The 13,123-nt window shown below is 41.1% G+C and overlaps 1 protein-coding gene across 9 annotated transcripts in view; it reads right to left on the minus strand.

The window, feature by feature from the left end:
• The window catches only part of PLCE1 (phospholipase C epsilon 1), a 324,949-nt gene extending 317,011 nt beyond the window's left edge, over positions 1-7,938 (minus strand). For 5 of the 9 annotated variants that reach the window (XM_075130957.1, XM_075130955.1, XM_075130954.1 and 2 more), the window contains exon 1: positions 6,204-6,373. The gene's annotated coding sequence lies outside the window, so the exon portion shown is untranslated. Of the gene's footprint in view, positions 1-6,203; positions 6,374-6,658; positions 6,771-6,819; positions 6,897-7,719 lie in introns of those variants that run through there. The other 4 variants (XM_075130951.1, XM_075130953.1, XM_075130952.1 and 1 more) reach the window with 4 other exon arrangements.
• Between the last annotated feature and the right edge of the window lie 5,185 nt (positions 7,939-13,123).

Consider the following 13,123-nt stretch of genomic DNA (forward strand, 5'->3'; position numbering starts at 1 on the left):
ATCAGGTGTTAATGCTGCTTGAAACTACTTGCACTGCTATGAGGGGAAATCAGCCAACTAAGTGGCTGATTTCAATCAACAACTGAGTTTTGTATTTGAAAGAAAGGAATGCATTATAAAAATGTTAGAATAAAGATGTATTGTAGCACAAACCTCAGAAATACCAGAGTTCACTTCAGAGGCATTCTTGCTGTACACTGTAGCACAGATGGAGAAAAATATTGTGGGAGGAAAAGTCCCACATCAGAGCATTGTCTAAAACAACAGACAGCAAAAGTCCTACAACACTAGGCAAGGTCACATGCAACTGGAGAGTCATCTGTTTAATAAAACATACTATTATTAGACGCAAGTTATACAGCACTTGTGCATACTAATAGAATTAAAATATTATCCCAAAATAAATATTTAAAAATATCTTTCATGTAACTTTACTTTGGTACACAACATTTTCACCTTTCTGCTGAACCAGAAGTAATTAAATGTTAGTAAGAATTAACAGAAAGAAACACAAAACAGTTAACTGTAAGAGTACACAGGAATACCTTTAAATATTTTAAAGATATTGAATGATATTTAAAGTATTTATTTAAAAAAACTTTACATATCAATTTAAAAATTAAGCAGATCATTTTTACCTTTTTAAAAAGAGATCTCCATTGCAATTTTCTTACCAAATTACTAAAGGTTACTTTTCTGTTGATTGCAATATACAGCAAAAGACATTCCAGAGTCCAGAACCCATTTAGTCTACTGAGGCATGCCACAGACTACTGTGGATAAAATGTCACAGCTGAAATACTAGCCTGCAGAATGCCGATCATCATGTAAGGCTCAATCCTGCATTTCTCGCACGCCCAAAACTTCCCTAGACTGAATAGGAGATTTGGATGCAGAAGGATTTTCCTTGAGATATATTCATATATGTCCCGAGATTTGACACGTGACTCGCTTATGACCCAACGAATCACCACAACAGATGAGATCACCTGAGACACCGCTGCTGATAGTTGCTGGGTGTGCACTCTTGGGCACTGGAAATCGGATGATTCTGGAGGAGAAAGTTTAGTTTTGAAACTCATCCCCATGAGCACTCTGTTAGAGGTCACCTTTACAGGTTTTCAGAAACAAGTACAAGACACCTTTTAGGTTAAGCATTTGTTTGACTATGGTGGATTATTTATGACTGGTTAGGGTAGTTCAGGAAAGAATACTGTCAATGGTTTGATTTAGTATCTAATTGCATTCAGTTATGTCATGCACCCAAATGCTAGAGCGATGAAACATAATAGACCATTAATGGCCAGAGTTCGATATCACACTGGTGTAAGTCTGAAGAAATTCCACTTATTTCAAGTGAGATCAGAATTCTGTCACTAAAGAAAGAAAAGACACCCATATATAGGTAGTGCTAACACAATGACCCTCTTCCTCAACTCTCATGCAACTCTCAAAGTAAATAGGAGTTTTGCTCAGAAATCAAGAGTGCAATATGATCCACGTTTGACAGAAGCATGATTCTGGGAACCCCACCCACAGTCAGATCTCCACATAGGTCTGCCAAGACAAACTAAGTAGTATGCAGCATAAGTCGTACTGCTCTGATTTGTGTATTCAGTCACTTACAGCCTCAGGTACTCTCATACAATAACGCTAACTTAAATGGGATTTAAAAAGTAATTTGAGGGCAGAATTTGACCACTGACAAACATGGCTCATACTTCTGCATACTAACAGTTTTTTATAATAATAAAAATAATTAAAAAAATTAAAAATTAAAAGTGCAATTTCATAGTTAAAGACTGTGGACCAATTCCACATCCCTTATTCACACAACTAATACCAAATGACTGCAAGGGGAATAGAACTTATTTTCATAACTAGTCATGTTGGAGTTGCATGATTTAAAAAAAATCCGTAAGTGAAACATAATGCTTAACGTATATAAAATATAGCAGACATTATGATTAATTAGTTGTATTAGCATAGTGCCAAGGAGCCCTATTCACTGACCAGAATCTCATTGTGCTAGATGCTGTACAAAAGCAGAACAAAAAGACAGTTCCTGCCTAAAGAGCCTGGTTCCTAATAAGGTTATTTCAAAACAAAACTAACCAACATGGAAATACTTTTTCTACTGGAAGATTACTTTCAACTGATCTTTGAAATATATATTTTATTTTAATGATTAATGAAAAACACTCAGTAACAGTTCTAATTTTAATGCAGTTATTCATATATAGATTTTAAGACCAGAAGGGACCATTGTGATTTATGTCCTGTGTTACGCAGAAAGTTAGACTAGGACTTTCTTGAATTAATTCCTGTTTGAGGTCCAGTAGCTATGGTTGAACTAGAGCATCTTTATTTTAAAATTACTGGTGATAGAGACTCCACCACAACCCTTAGTTAACTATTTCAATAGTTAATTTCCCACACTGTTAAAAAAAAAATTGTGCCTTATTTCTAATCTGTGTTTCCAAACATCAAGTCACTCTTGTAGCCCTTTTCTGAACCCTTTCCATGACTCTCAATGGATACTTTGACGATTTATTGTTTTTCTTATCCTTACTTTACTGATAGAGTTTTCCCCGTCTTTTCTTATGTGTCACTTATTGTCAGACTGACAAAATTATGCAAAAATATAGACAAGATACTATATTTAGTTAAACTATATTTAGTATTAAATCTTGCTTAATGCAACAAAAATACATTGCCCAACACATTCCACATAAAAGTCTACGGAGTTGAGGGTAGCTGACACTTCGTAGAATTGGGTCCCAAAAAGGGGAGGTTTCTAAGAGCAAATCTAGCTACAAAGAAAACTGTCTCAACACATGGGAAAGTGGAAATGAACTCATAATAATATATTGGATCAATGTCTTAACATGGCAAAAATATGAGAAGTTTCTTTTACTCAGATGACTAAGAGAAGAATGGAAGAATTTAGCAATCCCCTGTTAATTTCTATGCAAACTGGGCACAGTTTCTCATGACTTACGCAGTCCAGTTTGTCTCTCTCAACAGCTTTCTATTGGTGATCTACAATATATTCAGTTCCTGTGATAAAGTTATTTGTAGTTTGATTTGGTTTATTTTTCCCCCCCTGTTGGTCTAGGTGTTGCTCATCTTGTCACTGTTTTCATCTAATTAGAAATATACATATACTGTTTGTAGTTAGTCCTATTTCTCATAGGATGATTCAAAAATTAAAAGGAGGGCTTCTGATTCAAGATGATTATTAGGTAATTACAAATTCTGGAATTTAAATTCTTTATTAGTTCTCAGATGTTGAGAATTTTTTTAATAAGGGGGCAAATCACATCCCCACTTCTGAAATACTTATAAAATTTATGTTTTTATTCATTCAACAAAATCTTGATATAAACATAAAATACTAATTTTAATACTACTCCCTCGCAAATGTGCATTACAATTAGGGATGGTCAAACCACATGGCAAAATAAGAATCAGTCTGAATATTTGTCTTGTCCTTGAACCACAGCCAACCCTTTCATGAGTTTTTGTATCATTTCAAAAAGAACAGGAGTTCTTGTGGCACCTTAGAGACTAACAAATTTATTTGAGCATAAGCTTTTGTGAGCTACAGCTCACTTCATCGGATGCTGTAGCTCACGAAAGCTTATGCTCAAATAAATTTGTTAGTCTCTAAGGTGCCACAAGTACTCCTGTTCTTTTTGCGAATACAGACTAACACGGCTGCTACTCTGAAACCTGTATCATTTCAGTTACCATCCTACTATCCTTAGAATGCAGCAACTCAGCCTGCTGATACTCTTATAGCTCCTCTCTAGGGGTATGTCTACACTACGAAATTAGGTCGAATTTATAGAAGTCAGTTTTTTAGAAATCGGTTTTATATATTTGAGTGTGTGTGTCCCCACAGAAAATGCTCTAAGTGTATTAAGTGCATTAACTTGGCGGAGCGCTTCCACAGTACCGAGACTAGAGTCACCTTCTGGAGTGTTGCACTGTGGGTAGCTATCCCACAGTTCCTGCAGTCTCCGTTGCCCATTGGAATTCTGGGTTGAGATTCCAATGCCTGATGGGGCTAAAACATTGTCGTGGGTGGTTCTGGGTACATATCGTCAGGCACCCGTTCCCTCCCTCCCTCTGTGAAAGCAAGGCCAGACAATTGTTTTGCACCTTTTTTCCTGAGTTACCTGTGCAGACGCCATACCACGGCAAGCATGGAGCCCGCTCAGCTCACTGTCACTGTATGTCTCCTGGGTGCTGGCAGATGCGGTACTGCTTTGCTTCACAGCACCAGCAACCCATTGCCTTGTGGCAGCAGACGATGCAATAGGACTGGTAGCCGTCATCGTCATGTCCGAGGTGCTCCTGGTCGCCTCTGTGAGGTCGATCAGGAGCGTCTGGGCAGACATGGGCGCAGGGACTAAATCTGGAGTGACTTGATCAGGTCATTCTCTTTAGTCCTGCAGTCAGTCCTATTGAACCATCTTATGGTGAGCAGGCAGGTGATACGCATTGCTATTGCATCATCTGCTGCCGGGCAGGCAAGACATGAGGATGGCTAGCAGTCCTATTGTACCACCTTCTGCCGAGCAGCCATGAGATGTGGATGGCATGCAGTCCTTCTGCACCGTCTGCTGCCAGCCAAAGATGTAAAAGATAGATGGAGTGGATCAAAACAAGAAATAGACCAGATTTGTTTTGTACTCATCTGCAAACCCCCACACCACCCCCTGTCTAGACTCATTCCTCTAGGTCACACTGCAGTCACTCATAGAGAAGGTGCAGGGAGGTAAATCTAGCCATGTATCAATCAGAGGCCAGACTAAGCTCCTTGTTCCAATAAGAACAATAACTTAGGTGCACCATTTCTTATTGGAACCCTCCGTGAAGTCCTGCCTGAAATACTCCTTGATGTAAAGCCATCCCCTTTGTTGATTTTAACTCCCTGTAAGCCGTGTCGTCAGTCACCCCCCCCCCCGCGTCAGAGCAACAGCAAACAATCGTGCATCTGAGTTGAGAGTGCTGTCCAGAGCAGTCACAATGGAGCACTCTGGGATAGCTCCCGGAGGCCAATACCGTCGAATTGTGTCCACAGTACACCAAATTCGACCCGGCAAGGCCAATTTAAGCGCTAATCCACTTGTCGGGGTGGAGTAAAGAAATCGATTTTAAGAGCCCTTTAAGTCGAAATAAAGGGCTTCATCGTGTGGACAGGTGCAGGTTTACATCGATTTAACGCTGCTAAATTCGACCCAAAGTCCTAGTGTAGACCAGGGCTAAGCTTCCATGCTAGTCTCATTCCCCAGAGTTTACAGTATACCTGAGAACCAGCAAGTCTTGCACACTTTGGCTCCAATCCTGCAAACACTTCAATAGGACTAGTAGGGAATGCAAAGTTACTCACAAAACTAAACTTTTTCAAAAATATCAAAGGCAAGGCCAGAACCAGTGAAAAAAAAATTTTTTACACACTTCATTGCTTTGATTTCCAGGTTTCAGCCTAGAATGAACTTTTATAACATCTGAGAACCGGGGCTTATTACTATAAACCACCAAAATGCTGGGGAGAGACCACTTCACCCCCGTAGCCTAAAACCTTAGTAGTTGATCAGATGTTGCACCTCACCCAGAACAATCCACTGAGATGTGATTAGCCAGAAAGTTTAAAGCAATGAAATATGAAACTTACTACTGATATAAACCACGCTGTAAAGGGAGAACTTCAGGGGAAAGATAGTGAGGACTTTAGACGCAGTTGTAATTTATAACAAGTTTGTTACAATCCACACCCAAAAAAAAAAAAAATCACTCTATGCATTTCCTCAAATCCTCTGCAGAGAAAGGGGATATTTTACAACTAAATATTGCAATGTGAATGCATAGAAACTGCATTTTAGTGTGGATCATCATCTTCACAAGCCTAATGGAGAACTGATATATGGGGAGGAAAGGGGATGACAAACTAGGGTGCAAGTGTAGCCAATGCAAGGATGTCAGACCTAGTACAACCCCTCTGACGTCCATGAGGTTGCTGGGGTGCACAATCAGGTGTGAACCTATGTCCCCGTAGCTCGGTGACTGGGGGGGGGGGCGCTCTCTCACCACCCGAAACCCCAAAGCAACCTATGGGGTGATTCTGGGCAACCCGGAGGCCCACCCACCCCAGCCCCAGGAACTCAGGCAAGGAGCCTGTGGAAGCGCCTCACCCGCTGGGGATAAGTAGAAGGAGGCAACTTTCAGCGTCTCCCCAGCCTCTTCCTCCTGCCGCTGCAGCTGAGGCCGGGCGGCGGGTCACCGCAGCAGCCCCGAGGGCTCTCGCCCCGGCTGACTGCGCAGGGCAGGCTCCGAGTCAGGTCAGCCCCCGAACTCAACGGCTCCGCTGAGCGAGCCGGCGGACGGGAGCGCGCGCTGACCGAGGGGGAGGTGGCCTGCCGGGCTCGCAACGCCCAGCTGGGCGGAAGGAGGCGCAGCGGGGAGAACGGGGGCTCGCGCAGCCCGGGGGGGGGGTGGCGGCGGGAGAAGGGGGCTACGGCCGGGTTCCCCCCGCAGGACGGCTGGGCGGGCAAGGAAACGTGCCCAGCCCTCCTCTCCCCCAGCGAGAAGGGAGCCCGCCACAGGCATCCTGAGGTGAGCGCGGCAGGGCCACAGAGCAGGGAAGCACCTTGAGTCATTCGCACCAGGGCAAACAGCCCAGTGCTGGGTACTGCTGCCGCCTCCTCCTGCGTGCTCTGCCCCGGGGAACGAGTGCTGCCCAGCGTAGCGCACAGTGGGATTACACCGCCGCCCCAGCCCCAGAGCGATCTCCTCAGGGGGGCCACACACCGTGCAGGAGAGAACGTCACCGCGCCAACGCTGAAGGGTCCGCAGCCCGCCTTCCCCCCGACACAGTCCAGGGCCAGGATGTTTGTGCCGCCGCCACCAGCGGGCTCCTGATCCTCCCCTCCCACAAATCCCACACGCTGCAGGGAGGAAGGTTATTGCACCTACCCAAAAGCATAAAGCGGGGGGCGGGGCGGGGGGCACCCGCAGAAGTCAGGGGACAAGATGTGGCTGAACCTTCCACACAGCTCTTTCTCCCCTCCCCCGGAGAGTCTCCCCGGTTATCTGTACCGCTGTGAGGCGTTAGGTACATTGACCTTCCGTTCCATGTTAAAATTGTTACATGCAATATTAAATACATACCCCCATCCAAAGAGTTTGCGCCATTGTATGCAGTGCTACGTGCACTGATGGAGAGTTTACATTGTTAGAAACACCTCTGGAGTACACTCCACCCCCTCCCAGCTGTAACGCATTTGCTTTTTAAGCAATAGGACAGTGTTCTATAGCTACTATCCTGGTGCCTTTCATCACGTTTAGAGCTGCAGCCTGCCTGCTCTTGAATTATGGTGCATCTTCAAAGGCTCTCAAGCTCAGAACTTCTCTGCTGAAATCAATTAAAATACTGAGGTTAGGGTGTCAAGGCCACTACAGCAAACTATTTGGGGCTTGAGATTTCCAAAATGCTAACTAAGATAATCACGCAAATACATTCAACTGTTATTTTTACATTTGATTTGGTTTGTAAAGCTCAAATGACACCAGAGCTTGGAAGGAGGAAAGGATTTGGGTAAAGACCAAACGCAAAAGGAGAGTTACTTTCCCCAAAATTTCCTACACCATAGCAGTTGACGTGCATCTTCAGTTGATTTGTTTTCAGCCTTTCCTGTTAGTTTTGCTTACCTCTGGCAGGCAACCCATTCTGTTTAAGTGGTAATACCCAGTGACTCAAGATCACTGGATAACGGAGCCTTCTCCAAATCTTTGTAGAGCAGAAGCTGGTCCAGAGCCATTGTGTGTCTCACACGTTGTGAATGAAAGTTCAGTACAGAGACTAATCTCTGTGAAAGAGTTGGCTTTTTTCCCCCGTTCGACTGTAGAGTTGAGTTGTGTCCCTCCTGCTGTCTCACTACATTGGAATGTCTGAGCTAACTGTGCTTCCAAAGAGCTCAATACCGAGCAGAGCTGTACTGCCCAGACCTTGTGGAGATTTTAATTCACTTCCAAGCCTTGCCAACAGTTGCACACAAGGTGCCTTTTTTACACCCTGCTCTCTGTCCAGCGAAAAATGCAGGCTATCTTAGTGAAAACAATGGCTCAATTCACGACTTTGTTCAGAAGTGCAGCACACAACCTCTGCACTGTGCACTGCTGCCAACCATTATCTATGGGAAGAAAGACTTAACTAAAGTCTGTGAAAGGGGGAAATATTGTACAGTTTCCAAGTACTTTATGGAAAAATACAATTTAAATTAACTCAGCTGTGCATCTTTGCATGCAAGACTTTCTGGTCTTTGTGTGCAGAGTCAAACAAAGAGAAAAGGAGTCTTGGTCTATTTAGAACTTAATTTTAAAAGTAGTATTCTAATTCTGAAAACAGCAAAAGTTGGCTGTAGACAACATGCAATTTTATTTTTGGACTTTTCTATATAAAGAATACAAATTCTCATAGCTGGCATGTGGAGATAATGTCTCACTGTTGGGTTTTAAAAAAATTAATTTACTTCATTCCCTTCTAATATAAGGAATTCATACTGTTTTCTAAGGGAACCGTATCTTACACTTGAGGGTCAGGTATTTACTATTGTATATTATATACTTACTTTACTTCAGAAAATATATTGTATCTCTTTATACCATGCTCAGAGGACAAGAATTATAAAATGGTGACACTATGAAAGTGTGGGCACCTATACTGAGCGTAGCATAGTTGGGAATCAAAGTGTAATAAGTCTACTATGAGACGTGTTATAACAGACTTTTAAAACCAGTAAATGTAGCTGTCTAGTGAAGTAAAACCTAGGAAAGATATATATTTTCTGAAAGCATAGGGGTTTTTTTTACTATTACCGTAGCCAGATATTTGTAATATTCACTTAACATTATGTGGCTTTATTAGCTACTTATTTTAAGCTTGGTTCTTTCAACAAGCTTAAACTACAAGGTTATTAGAGTAAAGAATGAAAAGCGCTAAAATATGCGAGCCACAACAGATCACCTCAGCCTTCCTAATATGATTTTGACTTTATACTGTTATGTCTAGTTTAATCTGAATTATGTTTTAGTTGAAATTAAAACAGTTACACCAATTCAAAATACTTTATATTAATCATTCTCTACTGAAATGGACCATATATTGGTTGAAATCCTCATGGCCTCCAATATGGTTTGGATTTCACCCATAGTACATAGTATTAATAGTAATGTCCCTTTTTTGCCATAGGTGACATTTTGTTGGTTCTTTCCCCTTAGCCAAGTCACATTTTGAATTGAAAATATTTGTATTGTGTTTCAGCACGGTTTATTTTTAATTTGTACACAAGTATATTTAATTTACAAATATTGTAACAGTATATATAAATATAAATTAAATAAATAAAATAGTGTGATTTACATTTTTAAAGCACCAAATTTCAGTAGAAGAGGACTAGTAGTTGTTTAGTAAAAATCATGAGTGGGAGTACAAATACAAGCAATAGCAGCCTCTCTAAAGAAGAACTTTTCATGGAGCCTCTCTGCTTTTTCAATTGTTTCAATAAGTACAGGAAACTTATATCAAATTATTCCAGTGGAAAATGTATCTGCCATTTTCCTTCACAATATATTAGCACTTGATTTTTATTAACTTGGCAAGAGTATATGTTTATTGTACTGAAGAGTAATAAAAGGTTATAACCTTCATAAAAATTAAAAAAATTGGGAAAATCATCTAATCCTTGATTCAGCAAGGTTCTTACGCATGTGCCTTACTTTAAGCATATGAGAAGTCAATGGGATTACTCGCATGCTTAAAAGGTAAGCACATTCTTAAGTACCTTACTGAATTAGAGAACTAACCTCTCTGTAACCCCGTTCCTCATCTGTAAATATGGGACAACACTTTGTTTCACAGGGGTATTGTGCAGATAAATTCATTAATATTTATGAGGTTCTCAGATACTATGACAATTGGGGCCATAGAAATACCTAAATAGATAGAAAATTGCAAACGTGAAACATCCATGTCTGATACCATGGTGATAGGCACATTAGAAATACTAGACTGATTAGATGGGTACATTTGAGGAGGATGTGTCCCAACCCAGCAGTTTTTTAGCATCTTAATTATTTCTTTCCATAGAGTTGCGGAACTATCCCATTCAGACTCCTTCCTCCAACCTATTTTTATGTGCTTGTTAATCCAGAAATCACATTCCTGAAAAGTGTTGCAGACTAAAATAAAGTTTTAATAGAAAGGAATAGCATATATAGGTATATCTAAATAATGAGTTTTCATGTAACCCCATGGTTAATTACGTTTTCCACATGATTTTCCTTGTTAAGAAGCTGCATGGAAGTCATTGGCAGATCAAGAAAGACAAGCTTTGCTGGTTCTCTTAAGCCACTTGTAGTAATTTAGGAAATGAACAGAAGTATATATGACCTTCTGATCTGCCTGCAACAGCTTGTGAAGATTTAGCAGGAAAAAAATTCTGCATAAATATAACCACCAGGGCTTTGGTGGCAAGTTCTAAAGCTGCCTATTAGAGGATAATTCATTCAGATGATCTCTTTGCCCTCCACACTGCATCACTCAGTTTTTCAGGACAGTTCACCTTTGACTGCACAGTCCATTGGCATTACTATACAACTGACATTTGGGAAGTAATTCCTCTACACAACTGACATTTGGGAAGTCTGGCTCCATACTTAGCCCCTTATCAACGGGGCTACTAAAAAGGTTGAGTTGAACTAAGTTTTGGAAAAATTATTGAAAACGAGTGTGTTATTGGGGAGGGGATACTCCACATGTATACATCTGCTTCAAGGGCTCCATCCCCTTCAGTGTTGCATTCCAAATGCTAACATTTGAGGGGATAATTCTGGGGCTGGCTGAGTTCTTATTTCTGACGGACAACTTCTAACCTAGCATTTTGAAGGTATGAAAACTGTCTTCTGCTGAGTTGGACTCAGATCACAGTCTTTTGAAATATTTTTCTGTCATGTGGGTCCATGGAATCCCTCACAAGATGGAAGAGTCTTCCATTCTTCTTCCCTAAGCCTCCACATCACACTCATCATCCTTTTATGTGAAGACTAGATGGGGTGGCCTTTATTCCTTATTTGGCCTTTTCAGATCCTTGAGGATTCAAGGCTGAAAGTAATGCCAACACAATGCCCATAGCTTCTGTGGGCCTGATGATAGAGAGAGGAGAAAACCACCCCAAATTTACCATGTAAGTGCTACCATCTTAGAGAAAATGGCTTGTTTTCACATACAGCACTACAGAGCTTCTCTCTTCGGTGTAGTTAATCCACCTCCATGAAGGGACAAAATGCTGTCTACATGGGGAGTGAGGTTGGTATAACTACGTTGCTGACGGGTGTGGATTTTTCACTGAGCAACATAATTATACCAATATAGGTCTGTAGTGTAGATCTGGCCTTGGTCTACACTGTGCCTCTTTGGTCTAAAATCTACAGAATGGAGTGTATAGAAAAGTTTTTTCTTTAATTATGATATTTTATAACAATATTTTCAAACTATCTAATTTTAATTAAACATTTTTAACATTCATATAATTTTAAAATGTCAGTATTTTCTTCAAGTTTTCCTCCAAAATGCACCTATGAGCTAAGAACACACACACAAGGAAATTTAAATAATAAAAATAAAAAAAAGTTAGAAACACATGAACACAAATTTAGACTGAAAAGGTTCTCTCAACTTCAATGAAAGTATCACTACCACAATATTAAAATTTTAAAAAACCACATTTATTATTCAAAGAGTCTTGCTTTCTACTAATATTGGGCCAGATCACTTCCTTCCACATTAAGAGCCACAGGAGAGAGCTTTTGGGAAGGAAATCTCAGTCAGGATCTTCTTGTGGAAGTTCTACCTATATCATTCTACCAGGGAGGTTGGATTTGCCCTCTTCCCAAGAGAAAAAAATAATGCGGTCTGTTGACAAGCCAGGCAAAGCCCTGGGGATCCTCAAGAAGGTATACCCCACCTAGCTTCCTGGAAGCACTGTTCCACTGGAGCCATGCTAGCTGAAACTCCCATTGTTTCCAGTGGCTTCCAAAATCCACAGTGGGGTCATGTGGAAAAGGTAATATAGCTTGGGGATGAATGATCTTTGCTAGGGAAGGTATATAAGGCCACACAAGGGACAAAGTTAATTGCCTCCAATCCACTCCACCTCTTATCCTGCTCAGTTGTCTTTCCTACTGCAGCACAGATTCTGCACACATGGAATAGCCCACCAAGTCCTGCCAAGCAATCCCCTTTCCATACACAATTGACAGGTCCTCTGTATCAGGGAGGATACATTCTGGCCCATTATAAGAGAGTTCTCTGGGGAAATCCACAGTCTCAGCTCTGAAGGCTGTTGCTTTACTGAAAGTATTCATTTCAAATCAAATGGTTTCTAATAGTTTGAAGTCCTAAAAGGAAGTTTAAATCAGTGTTTCTCAACCTGGGATTCATGATCCCCTGGGAGGTGTCACAGGACAATTTTAGGGTCACAAGTGCAGGGCCAGCATTAGGAGTGGCAAGCAGGGCAACTGGCCAGGGCCCTATGCCACAGGGGGCCCCGCAAAGTTAAATTACATGCTTCAGCCCGCGTCCTGCCACCCCAGACTCAAGCATGTAACTTAACTTTGCAAGGTCCGCTGGTGTGGGGTCCCGGACAATTGCCCTGCTTTCCACCCACTAATGCTGACCCTGAATATTATTAATAATTTACTTAATATTTAAGGTGGGGGGGTTGCAATTTTTTCAAGTATAAGTCACATTTTTTTTTTAAGTCCAAAGGGGGTCACCAGGACAAAAAGGTTGAGAAACACTGATTTAAATCAATACCCTATTGTACTTTCTTAAAACAATAAGTAAGTAGAAAACCCAAAGGTGCAGATATTAAGAGCTGTTCTAGTATTTGTGAGTTATGTCTCAGTTTTTCAGATTTTGACTCTAGCATATAAAAGGTCTTAACCAAAAGCTGCTATCTTACAAATGTTCCATGGGTCTATGTAGACAACTGTGTTGGAACAGTAAGTACCTCTTTGTTAACAACCATATAATGTCACTTCACAGGGTGAGTCT

Source organism: Caretta caretta, chromosome 7, assembly GCF_965140235.1.
Source record: "Caretta caretta isolate rCarCar2 chromosome 7, rCarCar1.hap1, whole genome shotgun sequence".
Taxonomy (NCBI): Eukaryota; Metazoa; Chordata; order Testudines; family Cheloniidae; genus Caretta; species Caretta caretta.